General features: G+C 47.5%; 1 protein-coding gene and 1 long non-coding RNA gene across 5 annotated transcripts in view; one reads left to right on the top strand and one right to left on the bottom strand.

Moving 5' to 3' along the window:
- Positions 1-2795: 2795 nt before the first annotated feature.
- Positions 2796-4191, bottom strand: LOC138117787 (uncharacterized). Its single transcript, XR_011154857.1, has 3 exons — positions 4144-4191; positions 3690-3812; positions 2796-3487 (listed from the first exon to the last, which is right to left on the bottom strand). It is a non-coding gene; the product is annotated as an uncharacterized lncRNA (long non-coding RNA).
- A 144-nt stretch (positions 4192-4335) lies between these two features.
- Positions 4336-11599, top strand: part of PROK2 (prokineticin 2) — a 94760-nt gene continuing 87496 nt past the window's right edge. For all 4 annotated transcript variants that reach the window (XR_011154649.1, XR_011154646.1, XR_011154647.1 and 1 more), the window contains exons 1-2: positions 4336-4471; positions 9525-9635. The gene's annotated coding sequence lies outside the window, so the exon portion shown is untranslated. The remainder of the gene's footprint in view (positions 4472-9524; positions 9636-11599) is intronic.

Here is an 11599-nt window from a genome sequence, read left to right as displayed (position 1 = left end):
TGAAATCTCAGCTGCTTTAGATGCTTTGTGAAATAAAACTGAGCTTTTTTAATTTATGGGGAGTTGTGATAGACCTGGGAAGCTGATGCTGCTGGCTTTCAAACAAATGAAACTGTTTTTTTTTCAGTGCAGAAAAATTGAACTTCTTGCTCTTTGCATTAGCTAGTGCCTGTGAGGACTAAGCCAATTTGCTGAGCCAACTCCAGAGCTTGCAGCACTTGTTTGTTTTAAAGTAGTGCTGGCCAGAAAACAAAGATCCTGTAATACTACTGTAGTGAGGCCTTGGGTTTCCTTACCTTTAATTACGAAACCTTGGAAAACTTTTTCTACTGGAATTAAAAACTGTTGAGAGACAGAAATTCATCTACTGTGGACAACAAACGCCTACGGAAGAGCCACCACCTGCTACTGCTGCTGGAGATCCTCATCTGAAGTCCTGTTCATCAAAGCTCATGTGGTTCCCTCAAAATAGGTTGGTTTCTGTAGATCAGTGCACTTTTTTCCCACCCCCTTTCCAATCCATCACGCAGGAGGATTCAGAGAGATTTCTGAGCTGCCTGAAGCAGAGAAGGACAAGTCCTTGTGAAGCCTGTTCCCAGGGCAGGGAGGCTGGAGCAAGGTTAAAGGCAAGAAAAAGACTCCTCCTGGCAAAATTACTTTAAGCCTCGAGGTGTATTTAATGAGATTAAAGTTCCCTGGTTGCTCTCTCTTGCTCTCTTCCTGTCCTGTTTAATTTGCAATTGAACTCCCTTCCCAAGCCACCGACCTCACCGGAGTCACTGGGGATCCCGTGGGAGCCCTGCTGGGTCGGAGAGGTGGCTGTGCCCCTGCAGCACCCACAGGTGACAGTGTGCAACCCCGGGGTGTCTGAAGGAAGGTCACCTGGTGTGGGGAATCCTCCTTCTCCCAGCAGGACCCCGTGGTGCCCCAGGGACACAGAAGACCCCAGGAGGGAGCAGGGCTTCAGGCACAGCCACAGCCCCAGGATGAGACATGGAAGTACTTCAGCCCTCTTGCCTGTGGCTAGTTGCATCAGGAGTCAGTAATTTGGAGCAGAGGGATAATTTGTTACTATTTCTTCTCCCCACCACTTGGTCTCAGTCCCTGCCCTCCTCACACCTCTGCTGAGATGCTGTGATGAAGCTGCTGACCCGTTCTGGGACCTTTCCCATGCTTTCCAGCACGGCTGGGAAAGGATCTATGTCAGCAGAGATGCTGCTCATGTTTCTTCCACGTGTGGTGCAGATGCCCAGGGAAGGTGGGCATGGAGGATTCACCCTGCAGGGCCAGCCCAGGCCTGGGGCATCAGCCATCAGCCCAAATCCTGTGCTGGCAGCCTAGGAGCAGAGGAAAAAGGAGAAGTCGGAGATGATTTGCTTTACCTGGCAAAAGAAAGAGAGGCGGCAATGAATGAGAAATCATTTGAATGCCCATCCCTTCTGCCGAGGGGCAGACAGGGTGCTCCTGGGCTCTTCCCACCTCCCTTCTGCCAAGGGCTGCTCTTGGATGAGGCTTTCAAATCTGCTCTTCCCCACCCTAGCCAGTCGTTCCCTAAACGCTTATGGAAAGCTGGGACCTGCACAGCCCCCAGTGCCATGAGGCCCTGGCTCAGGATTGAGCCCCTGGCATGGTAAATCCTTGGGAGAGGTTGGAAAAACCCAAACACAATGGTGGCAGCCGCCTGCCAGGTGCCCTGCCCGGCCCTGGCTGCCTGCCTGGCACTGCTGGGGCCACGGGGTCTCTGCTGGCACTGGGATGTGCCACCACTGGCTCCAGACCTGAGCTCACCTGGGAGTGGCAGATGCTGTCCTGCGGAGTTGCAGATGCTCTCGTGGGGCACCCCCCTTCCCAGGGATGCTCTCCCTGTGTCCCACTTGCCCCTGGTGCTGCTGAAGGACAGCGCATCAATGAAGGGTATTTTTAACATCACCTTGGTAAAACATAAAGACTCCAAGTCTCTTGGCAGACAGAGAGCTATTCTTCTCATTCTGATGAAGAAACTATTTCCTTGTACATCTGGTTCATATTTTTCTTTAGGTTTCTGCCAGAAACAATTCTGAAAACAAAACGCAGAGCCGAGCGGAGTGAATGTATACATTCCTGAAAGATTCCTTCACTGCTCCTCTCAGACCCAAACCTACCAGTCCTCTTCACAAACCTTCTCTTTTTTTTTCTTTTTCATTTTTCATTTCTTTTTAATTAGTTTTCTTTTCGAAATGTGGAAACATATGGCCTGATTAGCTCTGGAACACTGCTGCCTGCATCGTATATAACGATCTACATTTAGAAAATAATTACAGCGAATAGGACGAGAAAATACTCCATCACAGAAATTCTTTTAAATTTTTTTTTCTTTTTCTAATTGTTTAAGCCTATTATCTCTCCAGTCAGATTTGTCTGGAAAGCCTTATTAATGACTGTGTGACACGAGCCTCACGCTGGGGCCTTGCGCCTCAGAGATCTTGTGTTTTTCTTCAAAACCCAGGTTTCAGACTAGAAAAGGGGAAGCAGCAGTGAGTAGAGTTTGAGGCCACTGGGCTGCACACATCCTGCTTTGGTCCACTGCCACAAGGAAATGTGGGCAACTGGCCAGGGTGGCTTTGCTGCTGCGAACCTGGGTGGGTTGGGCTGTGAAAAAAGATTTAGAATAGGGAAAAATAAAAGCAAAGGGAGAGTGTTATACCAGATGCAGCCTACCTAAGCTCCAGTAATTGGGAGGGAGGGGCCGGGGAGGTCACGGGTGGGTGCACCCGAAGGCTGCCTGTGCCACCTGTGAGATGGATGGCACCCACGGTGTTGTCATAGCACCACACTCTGCTCCCAGATCCGCTGCTGAGGAAGCGCGGCAGCTGAAAGCCGACGGCTTTGCCTAATTGGGAACAGAGGCAACGCGCGAAGGAAGAAATGTGTAGCCCCAAATTATTTATGTTCCTGGTGGGAGGAGTGCATTTGCCGTGTGACAGTCAGTCTCTACTCCCTCACCGAGGTATCCAAGTGATGCCTGGGCTGCAAGACCGTGCGTTTTGCAGGTGATGCTATGGAAATGTTTGAAAACATTCTACTGAGAGAGGTTTGTGTTGTGAGAAAGAAATCAGTCTTGGGTGTAGGACACCCTTTACCTCCTCCACGACATGTCCAGGTTTTCCTCCCTGGCTTAGCAGGGCTGCAGTTCCAGTTTAGGAGAGAGGAGGGGAGTGGTGGTGGCTGGGAGACGACCTGCAAACCACCTCAGGATGTCTTGCCTTGCTCTTAGCCCCTGTATAAACATTTATTTAAATGTCTGTGTAAGTACAGGCAGTCCTGTTTGCAGAGAAATGGGCTGGCTCTGGAACTGGGGACACCTTTGCTCGGGGCTGTGTGAGGTGTCCTGTGGGACAAGAGGAGGGCTGCGGTTGCTGGCAGGGTTATGAACCGGAGCCTGCTCCTTCCCTGCAGAGAGTTGCCTGCTTTCAGTCCAGTAATTGCTGCACACTTGGAAACGCTCCTGCTAAAAGACCAAAATGACTGATTACAAAAATTGGAAAGGATTAAAATCTCTAAAACAATGCAAAGGGAAGAAAATAGATGAACTAGCGAGGGAATGGGCTTATCGCTTCTTGAGCAAACAAACAAGTGAAAGCTAATTTTCTGAGCCAGCAAATGAATGATTAATGAACCAAGCCACGATTAACCCTTCGTCAGGAGCTCACCTCTTCGGGTGGCTGCTCTGCATGGCTATCGCTCTGCTTCACATTGGAATAAAGACACAGTTTGATGATCATAAATCTGTTGCTCAGGTTGTATTTCAAAGGGATCTGGCATAGTAGGTATATCTGGGGAAGGAAGAAAATATGATTTAAAGATGTTCCAGATGTACAGTGGGATGTGATGTTGTTTCAAGAGCCACCCATTTTTCTGTCTTTCCCAGCATGATAATAAACAAACCCCCTTGACAAAGGCACAACATATTTTAAAATATGAACTTGTCTTTTCGCCGCATTTTGTTAAATGATTAATTTGCCTTATATTAACTTAAAATGAGCTCATTAAAAGATTTCTTTTTTTCTTTGAAAGCACTGCTCATTATATTATCATTTTAAGTAATTAAATCAGAATAAATGGCTCTGTGAAGCTATTTTAATGTAACATCTAATTATATCTGACCTAGACACTGAACTATAATCATTAACTACATGAACTGTGTAATGTTCTGCAGACTCTTTAATAATTTATACGGGCTGAATTCAGCTGCGTGGAGTTGTAAGCTGAAGTGGTTGGATGCTGTGCACCTGTAGTGGTGTGGCACAGCTGATGGGAGTTTGCTTCTTAGGCGGTTTTCAGCCTTGCCTTGGCTTCACGAGGTTTCCCTGTGAAGTAGTGCCAGCCACAGATTCAGCTGCACTCGTCTGGGGTTGTTTCTTCTTTACTGTGTGTACAGAGATGGAGCACATGTGTGGTGTGATGTTTTCCTCTGTAGGATGCTCTGGTCAAGGTAACATGTTTATACAGTATATTTAAACTGTGACTTAGCTGTTTTCATGAGTGGTCAGCCTCAATTACAAGACGTTTTGGGTTTGCTGGGTTAAATTGAGATCTTGCTGTCTCTCCTACAGAGCCTTAGTCTGTCCTTCCATTTTAAGCAATTTTTTCTGATCTATTTGCATACAGCTTCCAGACTCATGTTCCCTGAAAGACTCATTCAAGTTAGATTTATTCGTGGAAATAAGTTTGTTTGGGGAAGGAAAAACTGGCTTGTGGGAGTTTTAACCTTTCCCTCCTCAAAGGAAAAAGAGAGGGGCTGGATGCTGCCATGGCAATAGATGGTCCATCCATCTTCCCTGCCCCGCCATGGGCTGGATGCCTCGTGGCAAGGGAACAGATGTACCATGTTGTAGCACATCCAAAAATTGCTGGTGCCACCTATTGGTGGAAAACTGCAGATTAAAACGTGATTAATGTACATTATTATGCCCTCTGCTTATCTCTCCCCAGCCGACAGGTGGGTCGGACCAGTTCTGCTGTTAGTTTTAATATCGGTTACCGCCGGCAAACATTGCTGGCATTCCTGGTGTATCTTGGGTGTGATTTGCAAACAGGAGGGCTTGCTGCGGGCAGGCAGCTGCCAGGGGACACGTGCGGCCCCAGGGATGCCTGTGTGGACAGGGCAGGTAGGCAGCTCCGCTCCCAGGGAGCGGTGGAGGGCAGACTGAAAAGCCAGGCTGGTGTGGATGGTGCTGCTGGGTGTGACAACAAACCCACCGGGCTCAGAGAAATGTTGGGTGTTCCTACAGCTGCTGGCCGTGGTTGGGATGCAGGGGAGAGGTGGTGTGGTGTGCCCCATGAGGGTGAAGATGCAGAGCTGCCTCGGGGGCCCCGCAGGCAGGGCACAGGGATGGATAATCTCTCCAGCCACAGGAGATCTGGGCACAGATGCAAAGGCTTTGCTGCGGAGTCTCTGCTGTGTGGATTTTTCCAGCCTCAGGGGGTTTTCCAGCCTTGCAAAGGAGGTGAGGGAAACCTGAACCCCTGCCTAGGGCCCTACTTCCCCCTGCCTTGTTGCAGGGGACTTTTAGCCAAGCCCTGATAGCCACAAAAAGCCCTGCTGGCCTCCTGCCTGGTACACTCGAGCAGTTTTATAGCTGTCATATAGAACAGCCCTATATTAGTATCAGGTTTAGTACTCCCAGGAAACATCCAGCCACAGCACTGACATCATGGACTAAAGGCTCCAAAGGTTTGCTTGCTTAAGTGGCTATTTGTAATAGAGTCTTTTAATAAAATCTCATTAAAGGAGTGCTCCTGCCCGAGCCTGGTTCCTGAGATTGCTGGAACAGAGCGCCAAGACCAGCCTTGAGCTGCTGCAAGAGGCAGGGGAGAATAAAAGGGGCCCTGCAAGGTTCTAGTGAGGATTAGAGAGAAGTGCTTGGTGCTCATGTTTGCTGCTCCTGCCTGGAACCAGAGGAGTAAAAGAGCCTTGTAGAATGCAGAGCAAACGATGAGCAGTGCAGAGGGAAAGGGACAGAGTTACTCCCAGCTTTTGTGTGGGACCACTCTGGCTGGGAAGGACTGGTGGGAGACAAGAAACGCTCAGACTCATCTCCAGTTTTCCCTCCCCACCACAAGCTCAGAAATGCTGACTATTTCAGCCCCTAAGCAATGTGCAGTGGATTCAGGTTGCTCCTATGTGAAGACATTGTAAGGTTGGTGCTCCCAGGACTTTCTTCATGTTTCCTGTAGCAGTTCGGCTGAACCTTTTTTACTGTGTGCTTGAAGAATAATCTGAATTCCAGGGAAGAGTTTTCTAAACACTTGTCTCCTCTGTAATTTTACTGTCATGTCATAGAGAGGAGCTGCTTGAAAGACTTCAGGAAAGAAATTATTCTCTACTTCAATCCTAGGGGATTTTTTTGTTGTTTTTATTTTTTTTTAAATACCTAAAAATTACCCTTTGATGTGAAAATTATATGCACTTAGAGATATGCTAATATGAGAATGATTGGAGAAATGTTGAACATGGAGAACAGCTCATTTCCGGGCTCTTTCTTTCACCACCTGCGCCTCTGACAACCTCAGTCCCACCCTTCCACATGCAGGTCTCTCTCTAAAGCTATTGTAAAAGCTGCCCTTCTTTTATCTGGGTTCAAAAGCAGATCCCTTGTTTTAATTGGGGGGAGTTTTAAAAATTATTTTTCAAGTGAAGGAATTTACACCCATTCTGTGGATTTGTCATAAAGATGGTGATAAAATTCCTGCTCAGGAGATGCTTAAAAGAAAGAACCAGCAGTTCTTTCCCAGACTGGACTTGGGCTGTGCACTGATCCCAAAGCCATCACCAGTCGTGGCAGAGCTAAAGCTTCTCAGCGGATCCCCCCTGATCCTTAGAGCCAGAAGTGGTCCCCAGCCTCCCTTCCTTAGGCACAGATTAAAAACTTGCTGCAGAATGAATGAAAACTGCCTGTGCTGGCCACCGATTTGGAGGGGATACGGCCTGTTCTGGTGTCTGTTTACTTTCAGAGATGCCTTGCCTGTAGTTCTTTACATATGTGAAATGAGATAAGCCAGGGGAAAAAAAGGATGGTTGTAGAGTGGCAGCCAGGATTACATCTTCTTGTTTTCCTCCCTTGCTGTCTTCAAAAGCAGAATTCAGAGTCAACAAAGGCAGAGCCGGTATCATCGCAGCTGAGGGTGGGTTTGTTTATAGCAGGTGCCCTGCTGCGTGCCTGGTGCGCTGCTGCAGATAGGAAAAGCTCTTAGAGAGAGCCTGAAAAGCAGGAGATGTGTCCTGTCTGTGTAGTGGCGTGGTGGCTACCAAGGGCTTAGGTTCAATGTGCTTCTGCCACAGTGTCCCGAGTATCCATGGTTAGCTCCTGGTGGCATCAACAGCTGATGTCAGGGCAGCAGCTCCTCAGGCCCTGGGTGGTGCTCGGTGCCATTAACACAGAAATTAGGCCAGCTGCAGGTTTTTGTTCAGAGACCAACACGGTGTTAAAGTGAAAACTTCCAGTGAGCAGCTCTTGCCTGTGCTCGAAGCCTGAAAGGGGCAGGGAAGGCATCCTTTCACTGATTAGCTCTGATTCCCCTGCTGGGGAATAGCCTGACTTACTTTATTAGTGCTGGTCCAGGTGGAATTCTTGGTAGATAATATGCCTTCGAGATGTTAGCATAAGGCAGAGGCTGCTGCTGCAGTCTTACCTCGTGTTGTCATCACTCCATGTGCTCTCCTGGTGTGTCCCTTTCCTGGCTCAGCCTGCAGGGAGCCCTCCTGCATCCCTGTGGCTGCCCCAGATGCCCTTCCTGTTTGTGGGGGGTGATCAGCAGCCTCCAGCACATCCCAGTTTCCTGGAAATCCATGTCCTTGTGTTGTCTTTCCCCTGCTGTTGGAATCTGGGGTGAGGGGGAAATATTCTTCTTGTGTCTTCCTTTTCCTGCTTGGTTTTTTTCAAATGAACATCTGTTGAACCACAGGTAGTCGTGTCAGGAAAAAAAAAAAAAAAACCCTCTTCAAAAGAACCCTGATATATTGAATTTCCAGCTGTTTTACAAGGCTGCTCCAAATCAACTGGTTACATTAATTAATTAGAAGAACTCTGATTTCAAGGGTCCCAGAGTTTATACCCAAATTCCATGAAAACATGCAAATCCCATGTAGGAAATGTTGTCTTTACTCACGTATTATTTGGTTCCATACTTTTTCTAATTGAGAGAGTCATTAAAAATATCTATGAAATGTAAAGTTTACATTTTAAGAAGTGTAGTACCTTTGGCACCAAAGGAACTCTGAACATTGGAATGCACATGCACCCACCACATCTGTCCCAAGGAAAGCTGCTGAGCACTGTAGGGTTGGTGACCAATGCTCAGAGTTGCATTAAACACTCATCTGAGTCCAGCAAAAGCTGAAATCTGGTATTTTGGGGTGGAGACACTCTTCATGCCTGGTTTCCTTTGGCAACCGGCTCCATGCTCATTTTTGTTTCTGGCAGGAGCACAGTGGGCTCTCTGTTTGCTCAGGCCCTGGTCCTGCAGATGGTTCAGATCCCCAGCCTGCAGCTTGGGCTTTGCTTTGTGTTAAACAAATCAGTTCATGGAAATCTTGCATCTGGATTGGAGGGCTTGGCTATAGGCAAAAGATTTCTGCTTTCAGTCCTAAATTCAAATCGCTTGGAGGCACAGGGGAAAATTTTTAACCTTGACAATGGGCAGAGGAACAGGTGAAATTTCCCTGCTAGCAAGGCCAGCTTTGGATGGGGTGGGCCTATTTGGGGGGCAAATAACATCCCAATTATTTATATTTATATATATATATATATATATATATATATATATATATATACCAGGCACTGGAGAAACAAGCCCTATTTATGAAGCTTTATATTAAATAAATCAGTTGTAACAAGCTCTGACTTTCCCATAAATGTGCCAAACTATGAAGTAACTTGCATAGGGTTGCACAAGTGTTTTTGGAAGGTTACTGTTACCTGTCACGTGGAAGCAGTTTTGATCCTAGGATCTCAGCATTCATCTGGGAATGGAGATATTCTGGCTCTAGAGAGGCTGTTAGAGGAAAGGTATTTTAAATGGCAAAGATGTGTGTGTTGTGAATGTATTTAAAACTGTAGGTACTTGGAGCCTGGTACCTGTGCAGCAATGAATCGCAATAAATAAATGCAAATGTCCAGAAGAACAAAAGGAACATTAAACAGATAACAAACGCTTCACTGGGAAACAGCAGAGTTTCAGAGTCCATAAATAAAACCCCCTAATCTAATAAATGTTCTGGAGATAACTGGAAAAAATACTGAAATGGTCACTTGGTTGTAAGGGAGCATATTTCACTTCTGCCTAGCAAAAGGACTTGAAGCCTCTGCAGTTGAGTTGATTCATAGCCTTCTGTAATGTCCCGGTTATCCCCAATCGCAGCAGGTTTCATGCAGCAAGTACTCCAGTATGTCAATGTCTAGTTAATATTTTAAGGATAACGGAGAACAACCAGATCGTAGTTTGCTGATGGATTTTTCCTTCCCCCCCCCGCCTCTTGTTTTTAGGAAATGGGCTACTGATAAGAGAAGAAGCTGCACAGAAAGGACTGCCTGATGTGCTAATCGCTGGGAAGATGCAACTTCCTTTGAACTCGCCAGGAAGAGAAGAGGCGGGAGGTGAGTCATGGTGAATGGACCATCTGAACGCGTGCCAGGATGGAGCAAACAATACAAGCTCCCGCGGGACTCCAGTTAAAATGCTGGGCCAAGCTGGTGTAAAAGTGCCGGTGGTTTTGCTGCTTGGTAAAGTTCTGACACGTGCAGAAAAACCGGAGAAGTTTGGTTTAAGCACTCCTTCTATTGTGGGAATTCCTGCTCATCTTCCTGCTTGCAGCCAACACAATCTGCATCCCTGTATCTCACAAAACCCCAGGAATCCCTGATGTGTGCTGGGACAGGTGATAACAGGCTGTTTGCACCCTAGTGGTGCTCAGAGGGTCAGGTGTACTCTGCCGCCTTCGCTGTTCCCCCTTGCTCCGCATCCTTTCCTCATCTGATGCTGGTGTCACCCTGGATATGGTGCACATCTCCACCAGTGAGAAACACAGATGCTGCTCATGGGCTTCCTCATCCCAAATCTGCCAGAAGCCTGGTGGGCTGGTTGCTGCTGGTGAGGAAGGAGGTGTTGGGTGTTTTGTTTTGTTTGGGTTCTGAGCTGAAGAAGGCCGAATTTGGTGTGTGGTCTGTGTGCTTCCATGAGGAAAGGCTCTCAGTGATTTGTATCTGTTCTGGCCCAGGTGTTTATCCAGGGAAGGATGGTTCCTGGTGTCTCCTTAGGAGGTGTTAAGATTGTTTGAACAGCACTGTGGAGTGCTTTCACCTGGTGCCAAATCTACCATCACTGAGCTGTAAGGAGCTCTGAGTGTAAGGAGCATCTTTGTGCTCCTTTCCAGGCACAAGTCACCCGAGAATGCACTCGACTGAGTTATTAAAGGGGAAAAAAATCAGCAGAAAGGGGTGTGTGGTGTGTCAGGACAAAGGAGACTGCTACGAGCTGTGTGGCTACAGGTGTGTCCCTCCCTTTGGGGCCAGAGGAGCCTTTGGGGCAGAGCCTTTGGGGAGGTGGAGGACAAGGGACTTGCCTGGCAGCTGGGCCCGGCGCTGGCCCGTGCCTACTGCTGAGATCCAAAGCTGTCAGTGTGTAACGCTCACGCTGTGCTCTCGAGTTAGCTGTGTCTGAACCCAAGAGACTCCTCAGAAGTCTATATTAAGCAACATTAAAAGCTGAAACAGGCTGCTCGGGTGGGTGCTTTGATAGATTTTCTGACTGTGTGTAGCGTAACGTTACGGCAGTGAAAAACTCCCAGCCTTGGCTGATCCTCCCTCTTTGCTCTGAGCGTGTGCTTTGCCATGAGTGATGGGGATGGTGAGACAAGCTTGTGCAGACACTGACCTGCAGTGCTCTGTGTGAATGCAAATCTTCCATTAACCCCTCTGCATCAACAGAAGATCCCTGGCTCCTGCTGTCCCTGGCAGATCTAAATGGGCAGCTTGGAGGAAGAGTATGGTTGGATAATAAATTACAGTTACAGATCCCTTTATTCATCATAGTCAGATATGTTGATTACCATATTTGCAGATATTTTGAATTTATTTTGGTAGAAGTGAGACAGAATTCATAAAGCTTGCATTTCTCCAAGTAATGGTCCCAGAGCATGACAGTGTGTACCTGTGCAAATGCAATTTAACAGTATTTTAGAATGCTACTGGTGACTTAGATGCAGTTTTAAAAATATTTGGGGGAATAAAGACTTTTTTTCCTTAAAGAATTCAAACACAAACTAAATGATGTGATTCCACAGCAGCAATGCTTTTCCAGGGCTGCTTGTCACAGTTCAAGCACTGGTGGGGGTGGGGAGGAGTTTGGGATCTGGGCACCTGGAAAAGGCATCGGCACAGAGACGAGCTGAGAGAAGTGAGAAATTGTGAGGTGTTGGTTTTGGCAGGGCTGCCCTGTTCTCTGGGGGGCTTTTCAGAGCCTGTATTCCCATTTTCTTTTGGGAGGCCTTCGCTGGGTGAATACCTTACACCCAGAGACACCTTTTTGTGTGCAGCCTGTTGTCAGGGCTACAGAGACTTGC

The sequence above is a fragment of the Aphelocoma coerulescens genome, chromosome 12, assembly GCF_041296385.1.
Source record: "Aphelocoma coerulescens isolate FSJ_1873_10779 chromosome 12, UR_Acoe_1.0, whole genome shotgun sequence".
Taxonomy (NCBI): Eukaryota; Metazoa; Chordata; class Aves; order Passeriformes; family Corvidae; genus Aphelocoma; species Aphelocoma coerulescens.
Note: the sequence above shows the minus strand (reverse complement) of the source record. Positions and strands in the feature narration are given on the sequence as shown.